Raw genomic sequence first — 20,244 nt, 5'->3', positions numbered from 1 at the left:
ATGTTTTCAAACCAGAAATTAACCACTATCAACAGGTGAGCTTGTTCTGCTGTGCTGATTGAACCTGGTACAAACACTTGCAAAGGCAAGTCAATTTTTCACCTGGATAAAAAAGGAACATGTTACACAAGTCAACCTGAGGAATTGCATCCGACATGGAAGCATGGTGTGAATTTGACATGTTATGTGATCAGACATCTGTACTCTTGGGATAGGTGACCATATATGGTGATAGAGAGAGTCATTAATGCCATCTTGCAGTCACACCTTCACAGCACTTTCCATGTATCCTTATGTTTATGTTGTTGTCCACAGTGACCATTTAGTGAAATGACCTTCAGCATAAACCAGGATTATGTAAGACTTAATTAATCATGGTATATGCTTCTCTGTGTCTAGAAAATTAACTGAGAACTCTGATTAGCACATTCATTTACACTTTCATAGAGTTTACATAGTTGTTTCACTTAATGAATGAGTGAGTATGGTTTTACGCCACTTTTAGCAATATTCCAGCAATATTCAAGCAATATCATGGCGGGGGGACACCAGAAATGGGCTTCACCCAATGTACCCATGTGGGGAATTGAACCCAGGTCTTTGGCGTGACGAGCGGATGCTTTAACCACTAGGCTACCCCAACGCCCCACTTAATGGATGACCTTTTGTATATTTTGCCAAAGTTATATTTTAGTTTTGTTATTGATTGAAAATATGCTTGTATATAAAATTTCATTCTTGTTCATAACTTTTATTCAAGAAAGTCTATTTTATTTTAATCACATATCAACTCCTTCATACCAACAGTATTAAACATTTTTTGCCTCCTTGGTATTGTGGTATTGACAAATAAAATTGTGAAACATGAAATTAAAGGTCAAGGTCCAACATATTATTCAAATAATATCATTTCAGGACTACTGTAGTCATTATAATATGCACCCAGGGGACTTTAGAAAGAAGAGGGGCGGTGGGGTAGCCTAGTGGTTAAAGCGTTGGCTCGTCACGCCGAAGACCCGGGTTCGAATCCCCACAAGGGTACAATGTGTGAAGCCCATTTCTGGTGTTCCCCGCCGTGATGTTGCTGGAATATTGCTAAAAGCGGTGTAAATCCAAACTCAGTCAGTCAGTAGAAAGAAGATGTGTCAAATAAAACTATGCACAAATTACGTTTGTCTTTCAAGATCAAACCTCAGTGAACAAATATCAGATGCAGATGAAATGAAATAGTTACAAGGTTTCTTTTGTTTCTGCACTGCTGTATTCTTTAAAAATATATAATATACAGACAAGAAAATAGAAAGAGCTGATTAAATTTTCAGTCATATTATAGGGGTGTTTTTAAATATTATAAATTAGTCTGGAAGCTTGTCTGTGGGCTTTTATTCAAACAGGGTACTTATGTGGAATATGATATGTGTATTGCTATGGTGCATGTCAAGAAATAAATCTGTTGCTGTTCACTAATATGATATTGTGGAATTAAAGATGGCTTGTAAATGGTATGCATTATGTATCTTGCATATTTTTAACTGGTGTGTTTGCTCATCACGCCGAAGGCCAAGGTTTGATTCCTAACATGGGTACAATATGTGTCATTTATGGTGTCTCCCGCTGCCTTATTGCTGGAATATTGCTAAAATTGACTTAAAACTTCACTCACTCACTCACAGTTTGTGCTGTTTATCTCCATGCCAGTGAGGCCTAGACTTCTAAGAGATAAAGAGGTGTTTGCTTTTCCCATGAATATCAGAAGGGATGCATTCTAAACCTGGTTTGAAGGATCCAGCTTATTATTTGTCAGCACAAGTTATGTCTGTTGTAGTGGTACAGGTGTTACATGAGGAGAGCACAGGTCTCAAATCAGTTTATGATTAGTAATTTTGGTCACAGAGAGTAGTTGGAAGGCATTCTGAGAGTCTCCAGGACTTTGGTCTTGCCTAATGCTGGAGCATGTAGTGCACTCCTTAAGGGGTATTCATGCTTCACTGCGGTATGGTATCTCAGTGGGCTAGCACTATAAAACCAGCTTAAGTCTGGGCTAGTACAAGCAGCCGCATATACACATACACACGCATGCACGTTGTCATATGAGCGAAATATTCTCAAGCACGATGTAAAACCCAATTTCACCTCACCTCACCTCACTTAAGGAAGTGACTTTGTTCAAGATATGCCTCTCTTCATCTAGTACTGAATGGTACCAGGTAGGATGAGACCTCAACGGGACTGGTTAACCTTTTACCACCACACAGGCAGCTGAGAATGAAATTAGTGTTTACACTGATCGTTTGACCAGACTAATTATGTAACTTCTTAAACATAGTGTGTGTGTGTGCACATGTCTGTGTGTACATGCATGTGTGCATCTGTGCATCATAAAGGTCATGACAGAAAGTAAAACATGGTTGGTATCAATCTCTGACCTACTACACCTGTGACTAAAATACCTGCTGACAAATATTAAGTACTGTCGCTTGTGTGGTAACTGTTAGGGTAGTAGGCATCTCATAGTGTGTGAACTCTTTGGTCATGCTGATGGTACTGGGTTTGATTCCTCACATGGCTGTAACGATGCATCGAACTGTTGATGGATTGCAACTGTTGAGTCTCCGATAGCAATTAATCGATGGTAGAAACTAATAACTGTCGATGCATCGATAGTATGCATGACTATCGATAGTTTAGTAATTGACTTCCATTGATACATGTACCAGCAGGAAGTGGAAGTACCAGATTCGTTCACTTTGATTTAGAGTTATCTGCCCCTGTTACCTCTTAAACAAACTTGATCTGGGTTTCAAGCTTCTTGTCAGTCATTAAAGAGACTGAAACTACTTCATCTTTATTTTATTTCATATAAACTATAGGCTACATTCATTTGGGAAATGACTTCAATTTGGGAAATGAGACAATTCAAGGAGAAAAAAAGTTGGCCGCAATAGACTATCGCTATCGCAATGGTATGTTGCAATAGACTATCGCTATCACAATAATTGTTTCCCCCTCAATAGTCACCCCTAACAATTTGCGAAACCCATTTCTGGTGCACCTGCTGCTTAATATAAAATCTTATGTAATGCTTGAGTATTGGAAAAGATGGTTTAGAACAGTATTATAACAAAAGAAATCTGTAGTTATCTTACTTCCTAAACTTTCATGAACAGTAGGTCCTTCAGTCCCTGTTCCAATAATAATCAGTGTCACTGTTCCTACAATAATCAGTGTCACTGTTCCTACAATAATCAGAGTCACTGTTCCAAGTCAGTTTCTCATTCTGTTTTCCAGCTAAAGTCTGTGTTCTTTGAACACAAAATATAAACATGCACCGGGTGCAAGTTGATATACATAAGAGGTTGCATTTAGCAGGTTCAGGTTGCTCCAGTGCAAATTCTAAATGCTTAAATCGAGCCCTGTATACTGGGTTTGATTCTTGACATGGGTACAATTTGCGAAACCCATTTCTGGTGCCTGATGCCATATTAATACCAAAACATTGCTGGAAGCAGCATCAAACACTCTCAATGTTAATTGTCTTATGATGAATAAAATATGCCCTGTTTTTGTGTTTTTGCTATTAATCGAATCAAAGTGACCTATTAAATCCATTTGATAATGTAATTCAATCTTCATTTAGTTATGCCCAAAGAATTCATCTCATAAAGATTAAACAATTCTTGAAATAAACATTCCATGACATTGGTCAGTTGTCATTTGAGATGATGAATTTGTTCCTTCTGGAAGAAAATGGAATTACAATTAGTATCAAAAGTCAAGCATCAATACCCCGTTCTTTTGCCATGTTTGACATCACAAAGTTTGATTTTATTTCATTTTGTAGCATTAAATATCACCATGGATATATCACGATTCCTAAAACCAGAAAAGCCACACTGATCTTGCTTCAGAACAATCAATCCTTCCTTTGGAGAAGCACATGTTGTCACAAGCTTGGCGCTACTACTTTTTGGAAACATCAAACCTAATGTTAATGCCAGTAAAAAATAATTTGAACAAATATGCATGCTGAAATCTAAAGCCTGTATTTGAACAATTAACACAATATTCAATATTTACCAAAAAATCATGACCACTGTCCAGTATGTTAATGCCAGTTAAAAATAATTCTGACAAATATGCATGATGTTATAAAAAAGTTATCTGAACAGTTAACACAATATTCCTGTTATAAAAATGCCATGATTATACTTCAATATTTCTGGCTAAGCCTTTGCATTGTTGTGCTTGCACAAAGCTTGACATGCAGAGATTGTTTTACGATATTTGTGAAGCAATGTTTCTGTTTCATTTGCCTTTGGTATGTATCTTTATTAGTGGTGTTATGATGATAATTTTTTTTTCGAAAATCAATTGAAAGAATGATTAAAAATGATTATCGATTGTAAAAAAATATATTTTTGATTAATTGAAATTTTGTAACACCCTTGAATTAAGTATACTAACCATTTAATTTAATGAATATTCACGAACAAACATGCTGTCAACAGCGTAATGCTATGTGCATTGTAAAATTTTAACCACTTTTATTGTTTAATTACAATTCCAGTGTCTTACTTTCGTTGCATGACAGTATTACTTATAAAAAAGACATTAATGAGAAAAAACCTGGGAAAAACCCTTAAAATTGGTGATTACATTAAAAATGTATATATTTCAATTATAATTGATAATCGTTCACCACAAGTGAATTTGATTTCCGATTCCCAACACTAATCTTTATGAAACATCTCCCGAGAATAACTGTTCCCAATTATCCAAAGCAGATTCCAGTGAATGCTTATGAAATAAGATGCTTACATCTCAGCGTGGAGAATGAGTAACGGTCATTTTCGTCTGACATGCTGCATAGAACGGTAAATTACAGCCTGGACCAAGATACCTAGTGGTTGATAGTGCAAACAGTTTACCAATGTCAGTCAACCAAATCTCTAAGACTGATCCATTTAGAAGTAATAAGCTAGGGACTTCCTTCAGCCAGGCTCCCTGTGTCCCAGACACTGTCATGCAACTGAAATTTGTTCCGAGCTTTATAAGATAAGATAAGAATATTCTTTTTTGCCCGTGAGGGAATCTGTCTTACATCTGAGTGAGCATAAATACATTTACATCAAATAAATACATAAAAACCTGATCATAATTACATACAAATGTACAAAAGCATGATAAGGGAGAGCATTAACGGTTATTCAACAAAGAAATTGATAATGGTACAAAAGACATTCTATAACGCTTGGATTTGCACGTAGATACATTATACTGACGGCGAGAGGGGAAAAGTTCACAACATTCATGTAAAACATGAGGGATCTGTAATGATCTCTGTAGCTAAATTTAGAGTCTTTCCTCCATGAAGTTCATGTATTCTCTTAAAGATGTGATTACTAATTTTCTGTCCTTGTTTTATAATCTTGTTTAGTTTGTTTTTATTACCGAGTGAAAGGGAGCTGCACCAACACTGATTAAAGAACAGGAGGATGGATTGTACACAAGGTTTATAGAAAAGTTCCCAAAAAGTTGAGTCAATGTGAAAAGGATTTACTGACATGGATTTACTGGATGCAATGTGCTGTATCCTATATTCCTTAAAACAGATTGAAAGTATTGTTCTGTGAAAGCATCTGTTTATGTATTTATGGATTCCGTGGTTTTGTTGGAAGCAGGTGGAGATGCTTCCAGCTCTAGTTGAATGATTCCATATCATCTGTACAATGGAAGAGAAGAAAATCACATATGAACTGATCAGGTTCTTCTGAGAGCAATTAAAAGCACTTCAAAGGTATTGGACAAGCTTAAGGCACTAAAAGGCCTTTACGAAAAAATGTTTAAAGAGATGTGGATGTTGAGTTGATGCAAGTTGGTGTGACCCTGCTATGTCTGAAAGTGGGATCTGATTGTGCAGTGGATATTGATAATTCCGTATGATAGTCGTCACCTTCTCATGCGTGTGATCAGTGTGTGATTGACGTAGGAACCAGCTGCCGTCTGGTGAGGGTGATTACAGCCAGGTGAACTCACTCGGCTAATCATTTACCGTATTTATAGTAATCTGTGTTGTTGGGCAGGCCAGTTGTGGGTGTCTTGATGAGCGGGTCACAGAGGATGCTAGACAAATGATAATCACATATGAGGATAAGCTGTGTGGATGAATAACTTCTTTGTCTAGGATCGACATTTCAGCGTAGGTTCTTTCAGCGTAGGTATTATTAGTCAAGTTGCTGCTTGCTTCATTACTGTGTTAGAACCTACCCCTAAATCTTGTTTCTGATTGTAATTGTGGCGGTGGGGTAGCCTAGTGGTTAAAATGTCCGTTCGTCATGCTGAAGACCCGGGTTCGATTTCCCACATGTGTACAATGTGTGAAGTCCATTTCTGGTGTCCCCCATTGTGAAATTGCCGGAATATTGTATTGCTAAAAGTGGTGTAAAACCTCACTCACTCACTCACTCACTCACTCATTACTCACTCTCTCTCTCTCTCTCACTCACTCACTCACTCACTCACTCACTCACTCACTCACTCACTCTCACTCACACTCACCTCACTCACTCACTCATTACTCACTCTCTCACTCACTCTAATTGTAATAAAGACGTTCATCCACATATCTTTGTGTTCCAAGTTCAGAATGCCTCTGAGTGGAGTTACTGACATGCCCTTTTCTTCCCTTCGGGTACTATTTGTGAGGTTCATTCTTTGTGTCCCCATCCAGCAAAGCATGGGTAGAATTGCTCCATTGTTTCTTTAAGCAGTATGTGGGGTGGGCAAGTAATCTTAACATTGTCCTGTCTCACCAAGAACCTTCAATGATTCTCTAATTCTAATTGGAAGCCCAGGTATGAATATTCATCCTCAGGAGTGAGTGAGAATGGTTTTATGCCGCTTTTAGCAATATTCCAGTAATATCACAGCTGGGGACACCAGATCATCCTCAGAAAGGAGAGGCCATAAGAGGTGACTTACTAATCAGGAGGTCAGATTAGGTGACATGAGCTGTCATCAAAACCCAGTGGTGTGGATTGTTGTTTGTGATGTCAATCACCGGCTTGTCTGGTCTTGACTCAGTTGTTTCCACGCATGCTTCAGATGCCTGGGATATTGCAGTGTGTGGCATTAAACAACCAACACACAATGGCACAACTCGTGTGTACGTCATTCAGCATCCTGTACATTGAGCATTAAGAGTGAGTGAGTGAGTTGAAGTTTTACATCACATCAGCATTGTTTCAGCCATTTTGTCTGAATAAAAATTTTAGTTAGACTGGACATTGAAGACAGTCTTTCCTGAATCAGTACAGAGTTGAAAAAAAGGATTATATTTTGAGAGGCATGAAAAGTGTTACGCTATTTATAATATTTGATAAGTTTTCAGGTTAAGAACTGTTGATCCCTGCATTGTCTGGTCAAGACTCGGTTATTTACAGACCACCGCCATATAGCTGGAATATTGCTGAGTGTGGCGTAAAAATAAAATCACTCAGATCAAGAATCACTGTAGGCTTAACCCATAAGGATCTGGGTCAGAATCTGTCTTCAGCAACCCATGCTTGTTGTTAGAAGCAACTAACAGAATCACTCACTTGGTTGACACATGTAATTGTATCCCAGCTGCATAGATTGATGCTCATGCTGTTGATCACTAGATTATGTGGTTGACAGTTATTTACAGACTGCCACCATATACTGTAGCTGGAATATTGCTGAGTGCGGCGTTAAACAACAAACCAACCAACTAACCAAACCAACCACTGTGGCTTTGTTGTCTAGCAATGGAGGGACATGACAAAATTCTTCTTTGTACACTTTGAGTGAATAGAGATCTCTGACCCATCCTCCAACTCCCCAGACAAAGGATAGAATATTTAATGTACCGCACCTGCTCACATGTCTGTAGGTTGATGTAAGCATTTGTACATGTCTGCCAGCTGGCCGGCAGAGATGATGTCAATGAAACGTAGTTTCAGTATACACCCATTAGCAGCTGTGATCTAATGGATGTAGGGAAATAAGATCTGCTTTTTATTTCAGAATTTAACAAAGCTTCTCCCAGTTTTGTTTTTGATATCCTTTGATGTCATGAAATAGTAAAAGATTGTTACGACCTTAATCAGTTTCACCAGTGATAATATTGGCTCTTAGGAAAAACACTCAGCCTAAAGTTTATATAGGAACAAAGCTATTCATAGCTTTATGTGACATTGGTTTTTGTGCAGTAATTGTGATACTTACTCTAGTACAGAGTTGTATCCCGTGCATACCCAAAACCTGGGGATGATCCAAGTTTGTCCTGCTTTCTGCATTGTGAGTGAGATATGTTTTTACGGCGCTTTTAGCAATATTCTAGTGCAGCGGACAACAGAGATGAGCTTCACACTTTGTACCCATGTGGGGAATTGTACCTGGGTTTTCGGGTGATGAGCGAACGGTTTAACCACTAGGCCCCCACCCCACACCACCAGTGACATCCATAAATTCTTGCCTTTATGTCCATTCTCATGGGTTTCTCAAAACTGATAAATGCCAAGACCTGGATAACTTTAAGCTCTCCTTGCCATCAAGCTGATATCCCCAAACTGTGATTCTGTTAAAGAGGTGTTGAACCAAATTTACCTACAACTTGCTATGGTGTAAGCATGGTTCGTTGTTCTGGATCATTACTGCATGTTCTGAAATCAAAGACAAATATAATGGTCGGTTGATTTGTTGTTTAACACCATGCTCATCAATATTCCAGCTACATAATGGCAGTCTGTAAATAATCGAGTCTGGACCAGACAATCCAGTGATCAACAGCTTGAGCATCAGTCTACACAATTGGGATACGATGACATGGGTGAACCAAGTCAGCAAACCTGACACCCAGATCCCATTAGTTGCTTCTTACGACAAGCATGGGTTCTTGAAGACCAATTCTAACTCGGATCTTCACAGATGACAAATATAATGAATTGGAAACCTAATAATACAAGCCAAAGATAGAAAAAGTTCAAAGGCTTCAACGGTGCATGGGTGGTGGGTGGTAAATACATCCAGTACAGTATATTTGAAGTGATGCCGTGTCACGTTTCTCTGTCTGTATGTATGTTGCACTCCAGACTGGCTTCTCATTAGGGATCTTGTTTGCGATAAGAAAATTGGAAATATTTGAAATATTAATTGTCTGGTATTGATTGTCTTGTGCATTTGAGTTGCCTACCTGCAAATATATACAAGTTTGTTGGGGAGACGAGGCTCCATTAGAAGATTTAGATGAGATTCTTCACAGTAAGGAAAAGTACATGACTGTGACGCTTTCTAAAGTGTACAGGCATGCTGTGGTGCTTCATTCCAAAAATACTTCCAGTTTTTGGCAAATTTTGTGAATTGCATGTGCCACTAGTAAGGCACTGGGCATGCTTACCCTTTTTGTAAACACCTGTTTTCCCTATACACTGTACAGGATTTGTTTTTGAGGATAGTCAAGACTGGGTATTCCTGTGCACTCACATTGTGTCAAACGTAATGGGACATACATTTATACTTTAGGTTATCCAAGGGGGCGGGGGTAGCCTAGTGGTTAAAGCGTTCGCTCACCACGCTGAAGACCTGGGTTCGATTCCCCATGGGTACAATGTGTGAAGCCCACTTCTGGTGTCTCCTGTCGTGATATTGCTGGAATATTGTTAAAAGTGGCGTAAAACCCAACTTGTTCACTCGTTCACTTGCAACTGAAAAATGAAATACAGAAATAATATGCGCATACCAACAATATGATGAGACAAGTGTATGACAGTATATTTATCTTCTAGGAAATGTTCATTGTTAATGAATACATAAAACAAATGTTTGTTTCAAACTAGAATTTTTCATCTATATGTTTTGTAAACTGTTCAAAGTCTTTTCACTTACTGATGATGTAGGTTATATCCTAGACTTGCACAAGTCTCTAATGTGATAATTAATAGTTTAAATGATAATTTCTAAAAAAATATATAAATAACAGATTGGGGTCCTAAGTCTGTCTGCTTATCTAGACTTACCTCTTTAAAGGATAGAATTACTTTTCCATCCATGGGCTTAGCACTCAGTAGAGCCTTGGAGCAAGGCTATCTATATCCCTACTGTATATGGTCTCTGTGGCTCTGAGTCAAGGTCTGTGGATATATACCAGGACAATAGGTGTTGACATGTAAGACAGTGCTTAATTATGATGCCAATGCAAATGTGAGATGAAGGTTGACTTGGCCCTGTCATGCCTATCTTATTTGATTATATCAAATTTCTCTGGATAGCTGTATAAACTCTTGGCATGTTCATATTGATTTCCTCTGTGACACATTAATGTGTTCTTTGTAACACATTACCGTTGTTCTCTTTAACAAATTAGGGGCGGTGGGGTAGCCTGATGGTTAGAGCGTCCTCTCGTCACGCTGAAGACCCGGGTTCCATTCCCCACATGGGTACAAAGTGTGAAGCCCATTTCCGGTGTCCCCCGCCGTGATATTGCTGGAATATTGCTAAAACCGGCGTAAAACCACACTCCCTCACTTTAACAAATTACTTTTTTTGTAACACATTACTGTTGTTCTTTGTGACTCATTACTGTTCTTTGTGTCACATTACTGTTGTTCTCTGTGACACATTAATATTGTTCTCTGAAACACATTACTGTTGTTCTTTGTGAGAGATTACTGTTGTTCTCTGTGACACACTACTGTTGTCACCCATAAAGATCCGGGTTAGAATATTGGCCTTCAGTAACCCATGCTTGTCGTAGGAGGCGACTATCGGGATCGGGTGGTCAGTCTCGCTGACTTGGTTGACGCATGTCATCGGTTCCCACTTGCGCAGATCGATGCTCATGCTGTTGATCACTGGATTGTCTGGTCCAGACTCGATTATTTACAGACCGCCGCCATATAGCTGGAATATTGCTGAGTGCGGCCTAAAACTAAACTCACTCACCCACTCACTTACTCGCTCATTACTGTTGTCCTTTGTAACACATTACTGTTGTTCTATGTAACCAGGCTGGTTGCCCTGGAAGGTGCTTTATAGTACATTGCTGCTCACAATATTTGGTGTTTCTTCATGAGATATGCTTGTTTACCTTTGAAGTACTTTAATTTCAAACTATGCTTAAGCACCAACTGTCTCTTGGCCTCCCATTGCAAGGTCTCATTCCTGCTAAAGTGTAAAACACTCACTCACTTAATGATATGATATAGAAATTTTGAAAGGGTATTATTTATTCAAAATATCCTAGCTATGTAATAATAAACTAACCTTCACACAGGCCAAAATGACATTGTTATGTTTTTTCAAAATGCTCGTGTCCTCATTGACAGTTCTGTTTGTTTCTATTTTGGTTTTAATCTTTTTACTCTTTTCTTACAAGTACAAAATCCTCAAGTCACCATGTTTATTCAAATGTATGTGCCCTAAATACTAGCAATAATGCCAGCATCTGTTTTGTGAACCTTTATGCAGTTTGATAAGCAAATATCTCTTATGTATTTGGCTAAAAGGAATGTGTTTACAAAACCACTCTTTTACTGAGATAATGCCAGCACACTTTAGGGTGAAATATGGTTTCAGTGTTTTTATTCACCACTTTCCTTGACACAGATATTAAAAAACATTTTCCAATATCTTTTGAAATTTGATGAAATATCAACCAAATCCTTGAGTGGTGTTGTTTGCATTTTAGAAATTGTAAAATATTTGAGTTTTTCACTTTGCTTTCAAGGCTACTGGGGCAGGTGCCAAGAGGCGGTGATGGCATGGGCTCTCTCTGGAGGCCCAGAGCAATGCATAACATTTAGAATTTCTGTGAATTAATAATATAGAATTTGAAATTCCATCTACACGATGGCTACTGATTAGGGGGAATTTGTGTTCAGTTCCCCAGTATAGGTCATGAAGTCATGTGAAAGAAAACGGCAGTATGGGTTTGGAAACAGGCTGAACTCTTCAGTAGAATGTTTGTATTAATTATGTTTGCAGTAAAACAAGGAACAATAAAATGTGGCCTTTACTTTAAACTAAAAAAATGCAAGCAAACATTAGATGCTTTCTTTTTTTAGATAAACCATTTCTAAATATTTGCACTCTACACACCTTATCCCTTTAAATGACTGGCATTTTCAATTTCATTATTTGTTTTTGCTTTCAAAGGCAGTTTTTGAAATATATTCATTTTTCATTTTCTATGTTGACTTTCAAGTACACAAGATGTATGAATGACATTTCCTAACTTTAGTGAGTGAGTGAGTGAGTTTAGTTGTATGCCGCACTCAGCAATATTCCAGCTATATGGTGGCGGTCTGTAAATAATCTGGACCAGACAATCCAGTCATCAACAGCATGAGCATTGATCTGCGCAATTGGGAACCGATGACATGTGCCAACCAAGTCAGCAAGCCTGACCACCCGATCCTGTTAGTCGCCTTTTTACGACAAGCATGGGTTACTGAAGATCAATATTCTAAACCAAACCTTCACGGGTAATTATAACTTTAGTGACTGTTTAGTAATATGACACTTGTACTAATGGTCTTAGACAGGAGGGGCGGTGGGGTAGCCTAGTGGTTAAAGCGTCCGCTCATCATGCTGAAGACCCGGGTTCGAATCCCCACATGGGTACAATGTGTGAAGCCCATTTCAGGTGTCCCCACCGTGATGTTGCTGGAATATTGCTAAAAGTGGCGTAAAACTAAACTCAGTCAGTCTTAGACAGGATTCTGGGTCTAAATAGGGATGCTCCCTAACTTAAAGTTGACTGAAATGAGGATCAGGAGGTTGGCAAAAGGTACATGGTTCTGTCATCCTGCCCTGATGATGTGGGTGGATGCTCATGTATACAACCACTGATTTGTCTGAACAGACTAGATGATTACAGGACACTGTGATGATTAAGAAATGCTGACCCTAGAATATTGCACACACTTCACAGTCATCCACTCACTCACTTAAGAACCATCGACTAGATTCTTTTCATACTTGGTACCTAGGTTCATCACAGTATGTGAAAGGTCCCAGTCAGGTTTGGTGACCTTGACCTTAATTTCAAGGTGACAAGGGGACTTTACGTTTTACCCTTGTGAGCGAGATATCTCAAGAACCATTCACTGGCTTTTCTTCATATTTGACACCAAGCTTCATCTAGGGAAGGCGGGGAGCCCACTTGATTTTGGTGACCTTCACGTAATTTTCAAGGTCACGGCAACACTTTAAAGATTTCAGCATGTTAACCTGTATGTTAAGCTTGTCAGAGAGATATCTCAAGGACCATTCACTGGATTTTCTTCATATTTGTCACCAAGCTTCATCTGGAGGAGGTGCAAGGCCCTGTTGATTTCGGTGACCTTCACATAATTTTCATGGTCACAGTGACACTTTGAAGATTTCAGCATGTTAAGCTTTCAAGACTTCTCTTGAATGTTTTTGATAAGAAGTTTCTTTCTTTGTTTATTTGAGTGGCATTTTAGAAGTTGAGACGTACAATATAGAACAATTTTTTATGGATAACAACTTCTTTATTTCGTGAGTGCGACGTTTCGATACAGATTCTTGAACCGGTGTCAAGCAAAAGTGATACATGAAGTGGAGGAGATGTATATATATATATATACTGAATATAACAATGAGACAACATAATTGACAAAGAAAACAACATAATTGCCATAATTGGTTAAGCAGTAAGCTGATGAAGCCAGTGAGTACACAAAGGGTAGTGAATGGAAGCCAGAGATGTACAAATACAGGAGTAGTTACAATGAAGGAGGTGTTTATACAATAGGTGAGATGTTTATACAATATGTTGGGTTTGGTGGAGGAGTGCATCATAAGCGGATGGAATGAAGTAATATGACACTTCTTTATTACTATTTTTTGCATGTTTCATACACCATGACATTCATGTCAAGGTCAAAGTGAGTCTTGAAAATATTTGTGTGTTTGACAGCTACAGATCAAGATACCAAGAGAGGTTGACTGGTCATGTTTTTGTTGACATTTATCTTCATCTTAACCTTCGACCTTCACTTTCATTACTTTTTAAGTTTGATTTGATAAATTGTCGCGGGGGATTATGTCACCTTATTGACAACTGCTTGTTACAGAACACTGTAATGATTAAGAAATGCTGACCCAAGAATATTGCACACACATTGCACTCACTCACTCACTCACTCACTCACTCACTCACTCACTCACTCACTCACTTTGTGTTTGTAGGATATGGATTGCCTGTAATTACTTTCTTGTTTTTCTTTGAAAAAATGCAGACAATAATGTTTATATCTTCTATGATGACTTAAACGCGTGTAGACGTTTTAGAAGCATTTCAGTAAGACATGCATAACTGGTTTGAGCCTTGAAATGGCTGCCTTCAAAGCACAATGACAATGAGAGAAAAGTTTATTCCACTGCATTTAACTCTTAATAAAATCTGCCAATAGCTTTGACACTTTGAATATCCTCATGTTCTTTGCATGATGGAAAAATCACTGTCTGTTCAAACTGATTGATAGATTGGATCATTTGACAGTCATCCTCATATGTGCCACAAGTATTGGTTTTATAATCACAAATATGGTTACCGCTATATCATTTGAGATTGGTTTTATTATTGACATGCATTGAAAAAAGCGTTTTTATCAGTTTATAGATTTGTAAAAGTGAAGGTTACATGATGTACAGGTTTTCCATTTGAAGGGAGGCCATTCACATCACTTTAAAACTAACATTCATAAACATATGATTGACATTTTCACACAGACATACATGTTGCAAGACTATTAAGGTGATGTGCAGGCTGATGGGCGACGTTCATATTCCTGGAGTAATGACAACAGACACTTACAAACACCACAGGTTCAATAAATATTTAGATATCTCCCGTCAGGTTTATCATGTCAAATGGTAAGTCTGGAACTACATGTAAATGTATAATGACATGTCGCATTGTGACTTTCTGAAGTAGTTCTCTTTCTTTTGAGTGGGATGCTTATTCAAGCTGTTTGTTGTAACATTCAGTTTGGCCGACACTCTGTTGAGGTTTATACTCCAATCTACACCATGAGCTGTGAAGATCCAGGTTAGAATTGGTTAGAATCATTAAAGACAAAATATCTGTACTCCTTTTTATTATATTTTATGAACATAATTTAGAAAGAGTGTTTTTTTTTAAATATGTTCTTTTCAGAGGCGAGGAGTAAGTCTCAGGTAGAGTTTGTGAATCCCACTTGTGGTGTTCCCTGCTATGATATTTCTGGAATACTGTCTGATGCAATACAGTTTGAGAGATGTATGTTACATTCATTGACTGTGAATTTATACTGTGAATTCTTCTTTTTTTAATTCCCAGCTTTAGCAGTGTATAGGGGGCGGTGGGGTAGCCTAGTGGTTAAAGCGTTGGCTCGTCACGCGGAAGACCCGGGTTCGATTCCCCACATGGGCACAATGTGTTAAGCCCATTTCTGGTGTCCCCTGCCGTGATATTGCTGGAATATTGCAAAAGCGGCGTAAAACTAAACTCAGTCAGTCAGTTTAGCAGTGTATACAAGTCATATATTTATCAGAGTTACAGTACGTCAGGTCTAAATCCATCTCTAAAGATTGTTAAGTGATGCTGTGTTTGATACTGTGAGCCTGCATCACCAAGAATCTCCGCCCAAGCATCAAGGCGTTCACTTCTACAGCACAGAGTCGGATACCCTTCATTTACTGTTCAGCACTATTAATTTACAGCTTGGCCTTGAGAAGGGGTTTACATGCAAGATACCACTTCCTTCATCTGATTCCAGGACTGAAATTGCATCATCTAATTCTTACTGACTATGCATGTAAAAAATATATATTATTCAATATTTTGGAAATTATAAAGGACTTTCTGGGCCTCTCAGCTTTTTGCACTTCATTGACGTAGACTGGAATCATTTGGACAAACTGTCTGTTATTAGTACATCTGCCTCCAATGAATAAATGTCTCCACAGCCCTGTAGCAGTTGAGTAAGAATCTAATACACTGGTGACATGATGCGTCCCGGATTACTCCGAACGTGTCAGCCAATCAGTAAACCTCTGCCGTGCCTTGCCTGAGAAGAAAGATACAGAAGCTCCATTGATGGAGCAATCTGAGGGAGCCTAAAGGGTTTTCATGGCCCTTGATTAAGTATAAATGATAGTCCTGCTTTCTCACCCAATTACCAGACTCAAATTTTGAACATTCTTCCTCTTCCATTGGACACTGTGATTGTGAGAGCTGCGGGGGTTTGCTCGGAATTGCTCAGAATTTCTCACGTGACCTTTAGAACAATTTTGTGCATCCCGTGAAGGATGTTGTAGATATTGAGTGTTTTTGGTTACTCTGTAAGTCATTTGAAACAGATTGTTATTTCTCAACATAATAGTTTTGACAAGTATCTTTTAAAGTGTATTGATTGTGTCTTTTTGTTTGGTGAGGCAATTCCCAAACAAGAACTGCTGTATTTGGTTTGCTGGCAGATAAGTAGGATACTGTCCATTGAGACCTGTTTGTTCTTTTCTGTGATGTTTTGACATGATTTATAGATGATGCCCATTTGATGGAGTGTGTTGTTGGAGTTGAAAGTGGGAGTGTTTGGGAGTTGTGTGTATTTATTTGTGAAAATTAATTTTGAATTTCTTATTTTTGTTGAAGTATTGTACAAGTTATGTCAAATTGAATATAAACAGTCTGAACATTGGGAGTACGGATTGTTGGGAATATGTACATTTTACTTGATTAATTCCAGACTTAGTGTGATAGTCACAGAAATATTTAATGCCTGAATCAACATGGCTCACGTTTTTATGGTACAAATGAGTGATGTACAAAAATAAGACAAAACCCGAATCAATCCTCTGAGAAAAAAATTGGTGTATATATTGTTACTTTAATTATTTACTTTCACATGGGTGCCTGGAATACAACTAAATTCAAGTTTTTATGACGAATATTTTCAATCAATAACTACTGTATATATCGCCACATATACGGCAAGTTGTTCGTACCCTTTTTCCAAAGTGAATGGCACTCTCTTTTTCAAATATTCGATTGAGATTGATATGCATCAAGAAAATCCAGATTGTTTCTCAGATCCTGTTTGACAGTGTATTTCAAGCAGTCATATAATTGTACATATTCTCATTTGTTTTACATGGTCGTGGGTTCGTTTTGGGTTAAGCATCCACTCATCACATCATGCTGAAGACCCGGCTTCGATTCCCTACGTGGGTACAATGTGTGAAGCCCATTTCTTGTGTTCCCCACTGTTATATTGCTAGAAAATTGCTAAAAGCAGCATAAAGCCATACTCACTCAAGCACTCATTTGTTTTACAGATACTTGGGACTGCAGTGAGGGTCTGAATTAAAATCCTGATCAAGGACCAGTGTCTTGTGTGTGTGTTGTCTTTGTATACCAGAACCATTCACTGTTATCTGTCACATGTCACATAGCTGATTTACTGTCATAATATCTGTGTTCACAGTATCAGCCACTAGACTAGTTTGTTTGACATTGTCCAGAATAAATACAGACAGTCTGTAGCTGAGCTTAAAGGTAACCACTGTCAAGGCCAAGGTCATCTGCTGATGACTCTGCTCATGGCTCCATATTTCACACTACAAGGTCATTTTGCAAAGTTTGTGGCTCCATATAGAAAATATTCATTGATCAAACTTTAAGACAGGTTATTTTCAGTTTGATTTTCTTTGACTTCAATACAGATAGTGACCGCCTCCGTGGTGTAGTGGTTACAGCGTTCGCCCGGAAAGCAGAAGGTGGCGGGTTCGATCCCCGACCGCATCATACCAAAAGACGTTAAAATATGGTACTCGTTGGTCCCTGCCTGGCGCTCAGCATTCATGGGTACAAGGACTGGTCGGCACGGAGTCAGTATAATGTGTCTTAGTGGGGTATTCATGCTTCACTGCGGCATGGTATCTCAGTGGGCTAGCACTATAAAACCAGCTTAAGTCTGGGCTAGTACAAGCAGCCACACATACACACGAATGCACGTCGTCATATGAGCGAAATATTCTCAAGCACGACATAATACAGATAGTACAATGCTTTTCCCTTCTTGTTCCTGACCACTAGAAATGCCAGATGTCAGAAGGGTCTGTGTTTGGAAGGTCAGGGGCATTAGGGAGTAATTCAAGGCCACTGTCTCCAGCTGTTGCCAGTGCACAGGCACAGGCACAGGCATAGGTAGTAGCACATCCGAACAGCCTTTTCCTCATTCATTCATAGCTTCTCTCAGTAGCCTAGTGGTTAAAGTGTTCACTTGTCAGGCCAAAGACCCGGTTCAATTTCCCACATGGGTACAATGTGTGAAGTCCATTTCTGGTGTCCCCCACTGAGATATTGCTGGAATATTGCTAAAAGTGGTGTAAAACTAAACTCATTCATTCATAGCTTCTTTCAACTATTTCTTTGGCATTGCTAATAATAGTGCATCCTTGTTTCCAATAGTCAATCATAATTACCCCCTATCTGTCCCAGAAACGAATTTGTGTCACCCTCTTGTATATGTGTGGTATGGATGAGGCCAGATGTTGAATGTTTGTATTGTTTGCTCTTATGTTTTGACCCATGTCTCATTCTAAGTGAAATTTCTGTCAAGAATTTGTCATTATGGTGCAGATAACTGGTGGGATGATTGATGGATGTGTTCAGTCAGGTCAGCTTCTGATGTTCTTGGTACCCTTCTTGCTGGAGCCTTCGGTGGAGTGTGTCAGCTGAGATAGACTGAACTGACCCAAAACTGATCCCAATAGTGTCAGGCTATATACTGTATTATACATCAGTCATCACCACGAGGTTCCAGGTCATCTTCTGTACCACTGCTGACTCACTTAAACCCAGCATCCCTCACCCCCCTGACCCTTACTGATCCAGGTTAGAATTGATCTTCAGTAACCTATGCTTGTCGTAAGGCAACTAACCGTATTGGGTGGTCAGGCTCGCTGACTTGGTTGACACATGTCATCATATCCCAATTGTGTAGATCGATGTTCATGCTGTTAATCACTGGATTGTCTGGCCCATACTCAATTATTACACACCGTTGTCATATAGCTGGAATACTGCTAACAACAACTCAATGACTCAAATAAATCCAGCATCCCTGGCCCCAACAGTTGTAGGGCTGACCACAGTCTGTGTCACAGTCCCTAAACTACATTACTTTCCCAACTGCCTAGCCCTCCTTGCAACCTTAATGCCCTAAATGAAGCAAGTCTAGATTTCTTCAGGTTCTGAATTCTCCATCTGACTGGGGCTCCTTTTCAATTTAAATGGGTTGATTTGTTACTATCAAAATTATATATACTGAGAGAAATAAATAAAAGATCACATGGAAATTCAAGTGTTCCTTTAATATTTTCCAGCTTTCATCACCAGCTTTGAATAGCGCTGTAGTGATGAAAACTGGAAAATAATAAAGGAACGTTTGCATTGTCCTGTGATCCTTATTTCTTTCTCTCAGTATATATTCAGAGACTAAGCATTAGTCTATGCTGACCTCTCCAAGCGTATTTTCATATCTTTGTGTATTTTCTGATATGACATATGTTTTATGTAGGTTCAGTCCTCAGTTTTGGGTTTATTTTGCAGTTTAAATCCTCCCCATTCTCCTCTGATGTAGAATTCTGTCAGTAACTCAATGTATGTCTTAAAAAAATTGGTATTTTTCACAGACATGTTGAGACTTCAGTTAACACAAAGCAAAACCACAAATCTTTTGTTTGTTTTATGCTTGAGTTTGTTAGCCAAGTGGTTAAAGCACTCACCAGTATCATTATGAAGGCCAGGGTTCGCTCCCAATGTGACTGTAATATGTGAAGTTCTTGTTGCACAATGGAATTCTTTTTATTTGTCTTTATGCTTGAGTGAGTTAGCCAAGTGCTTAAAGCAGTTGTCACTTTTAAAGAATGGGTTCGCTCCAAAAAATGAGTAATTTGTGAAGATCTTGTTGCTTCATGTTGCGTAAAACAATACTCAATCAGTCACCTCTTCCTGTGATCTTTGCTTCTGTAAACAAGACCTGCTAGAACAAGGTTTGATTGTTAACACAGTTTTTCAACCCTTAATTTGGATGGCTATCCTCCTGAAACAAATAGCACATGTGATGTAGAATGTAGCGTTTCTTGTCAATCAGGCTGCTTCAGACCAAACTTGCCATTATTGATACAGTGCAGGAAGCCGGATCAATCTGT

General features: G+C 38.6%; 1 protein-coding gene and 1 long non-coding RNA gene across 2 annotated transcripts in view; both read left to right on the top strand.

The window, feature by feature from the left end:
• Window positions 1-20,244, top strand: part of LOC124255454 (focadhesin-like) — a 531,258-nt gene that overhangs the window by 228,265 nt on the left and 282,749 nt on the right. The window lies entirely within an intron of this gene.
• LOC124255418 lies at window positions 3,239-18,329 on the top strand. The gene is made up of 3 exons (XR_006892685.1): window positions 3,239-3,369; window positions 7,179-7,184; window positions 18,319-18,329. It is a non-coding gene; the product is annotated as an uncharacterized LOC124255418 (long non-coding RNA).

Source organism: Haliotis rubra, unplaced genomic scaffold, assembly GCF_003918875.1.
Source record: "Haliotis rubra isolate DU_JTF1 unplaced genomic scaffold, ASM391887v1 Scf60, whole genome shotgun sequence".
Lineage (NCBI taxonomy): Eukaryota > Metazoa > Mollusca > Gastropoda > Lepetellida > Haliotidae > Haliotis > Haliotis rubra.
Note: the sequence above shows the minus strand (reverse complement) of the source record. Positions and strands in the feature narration are given on the sequence as shown.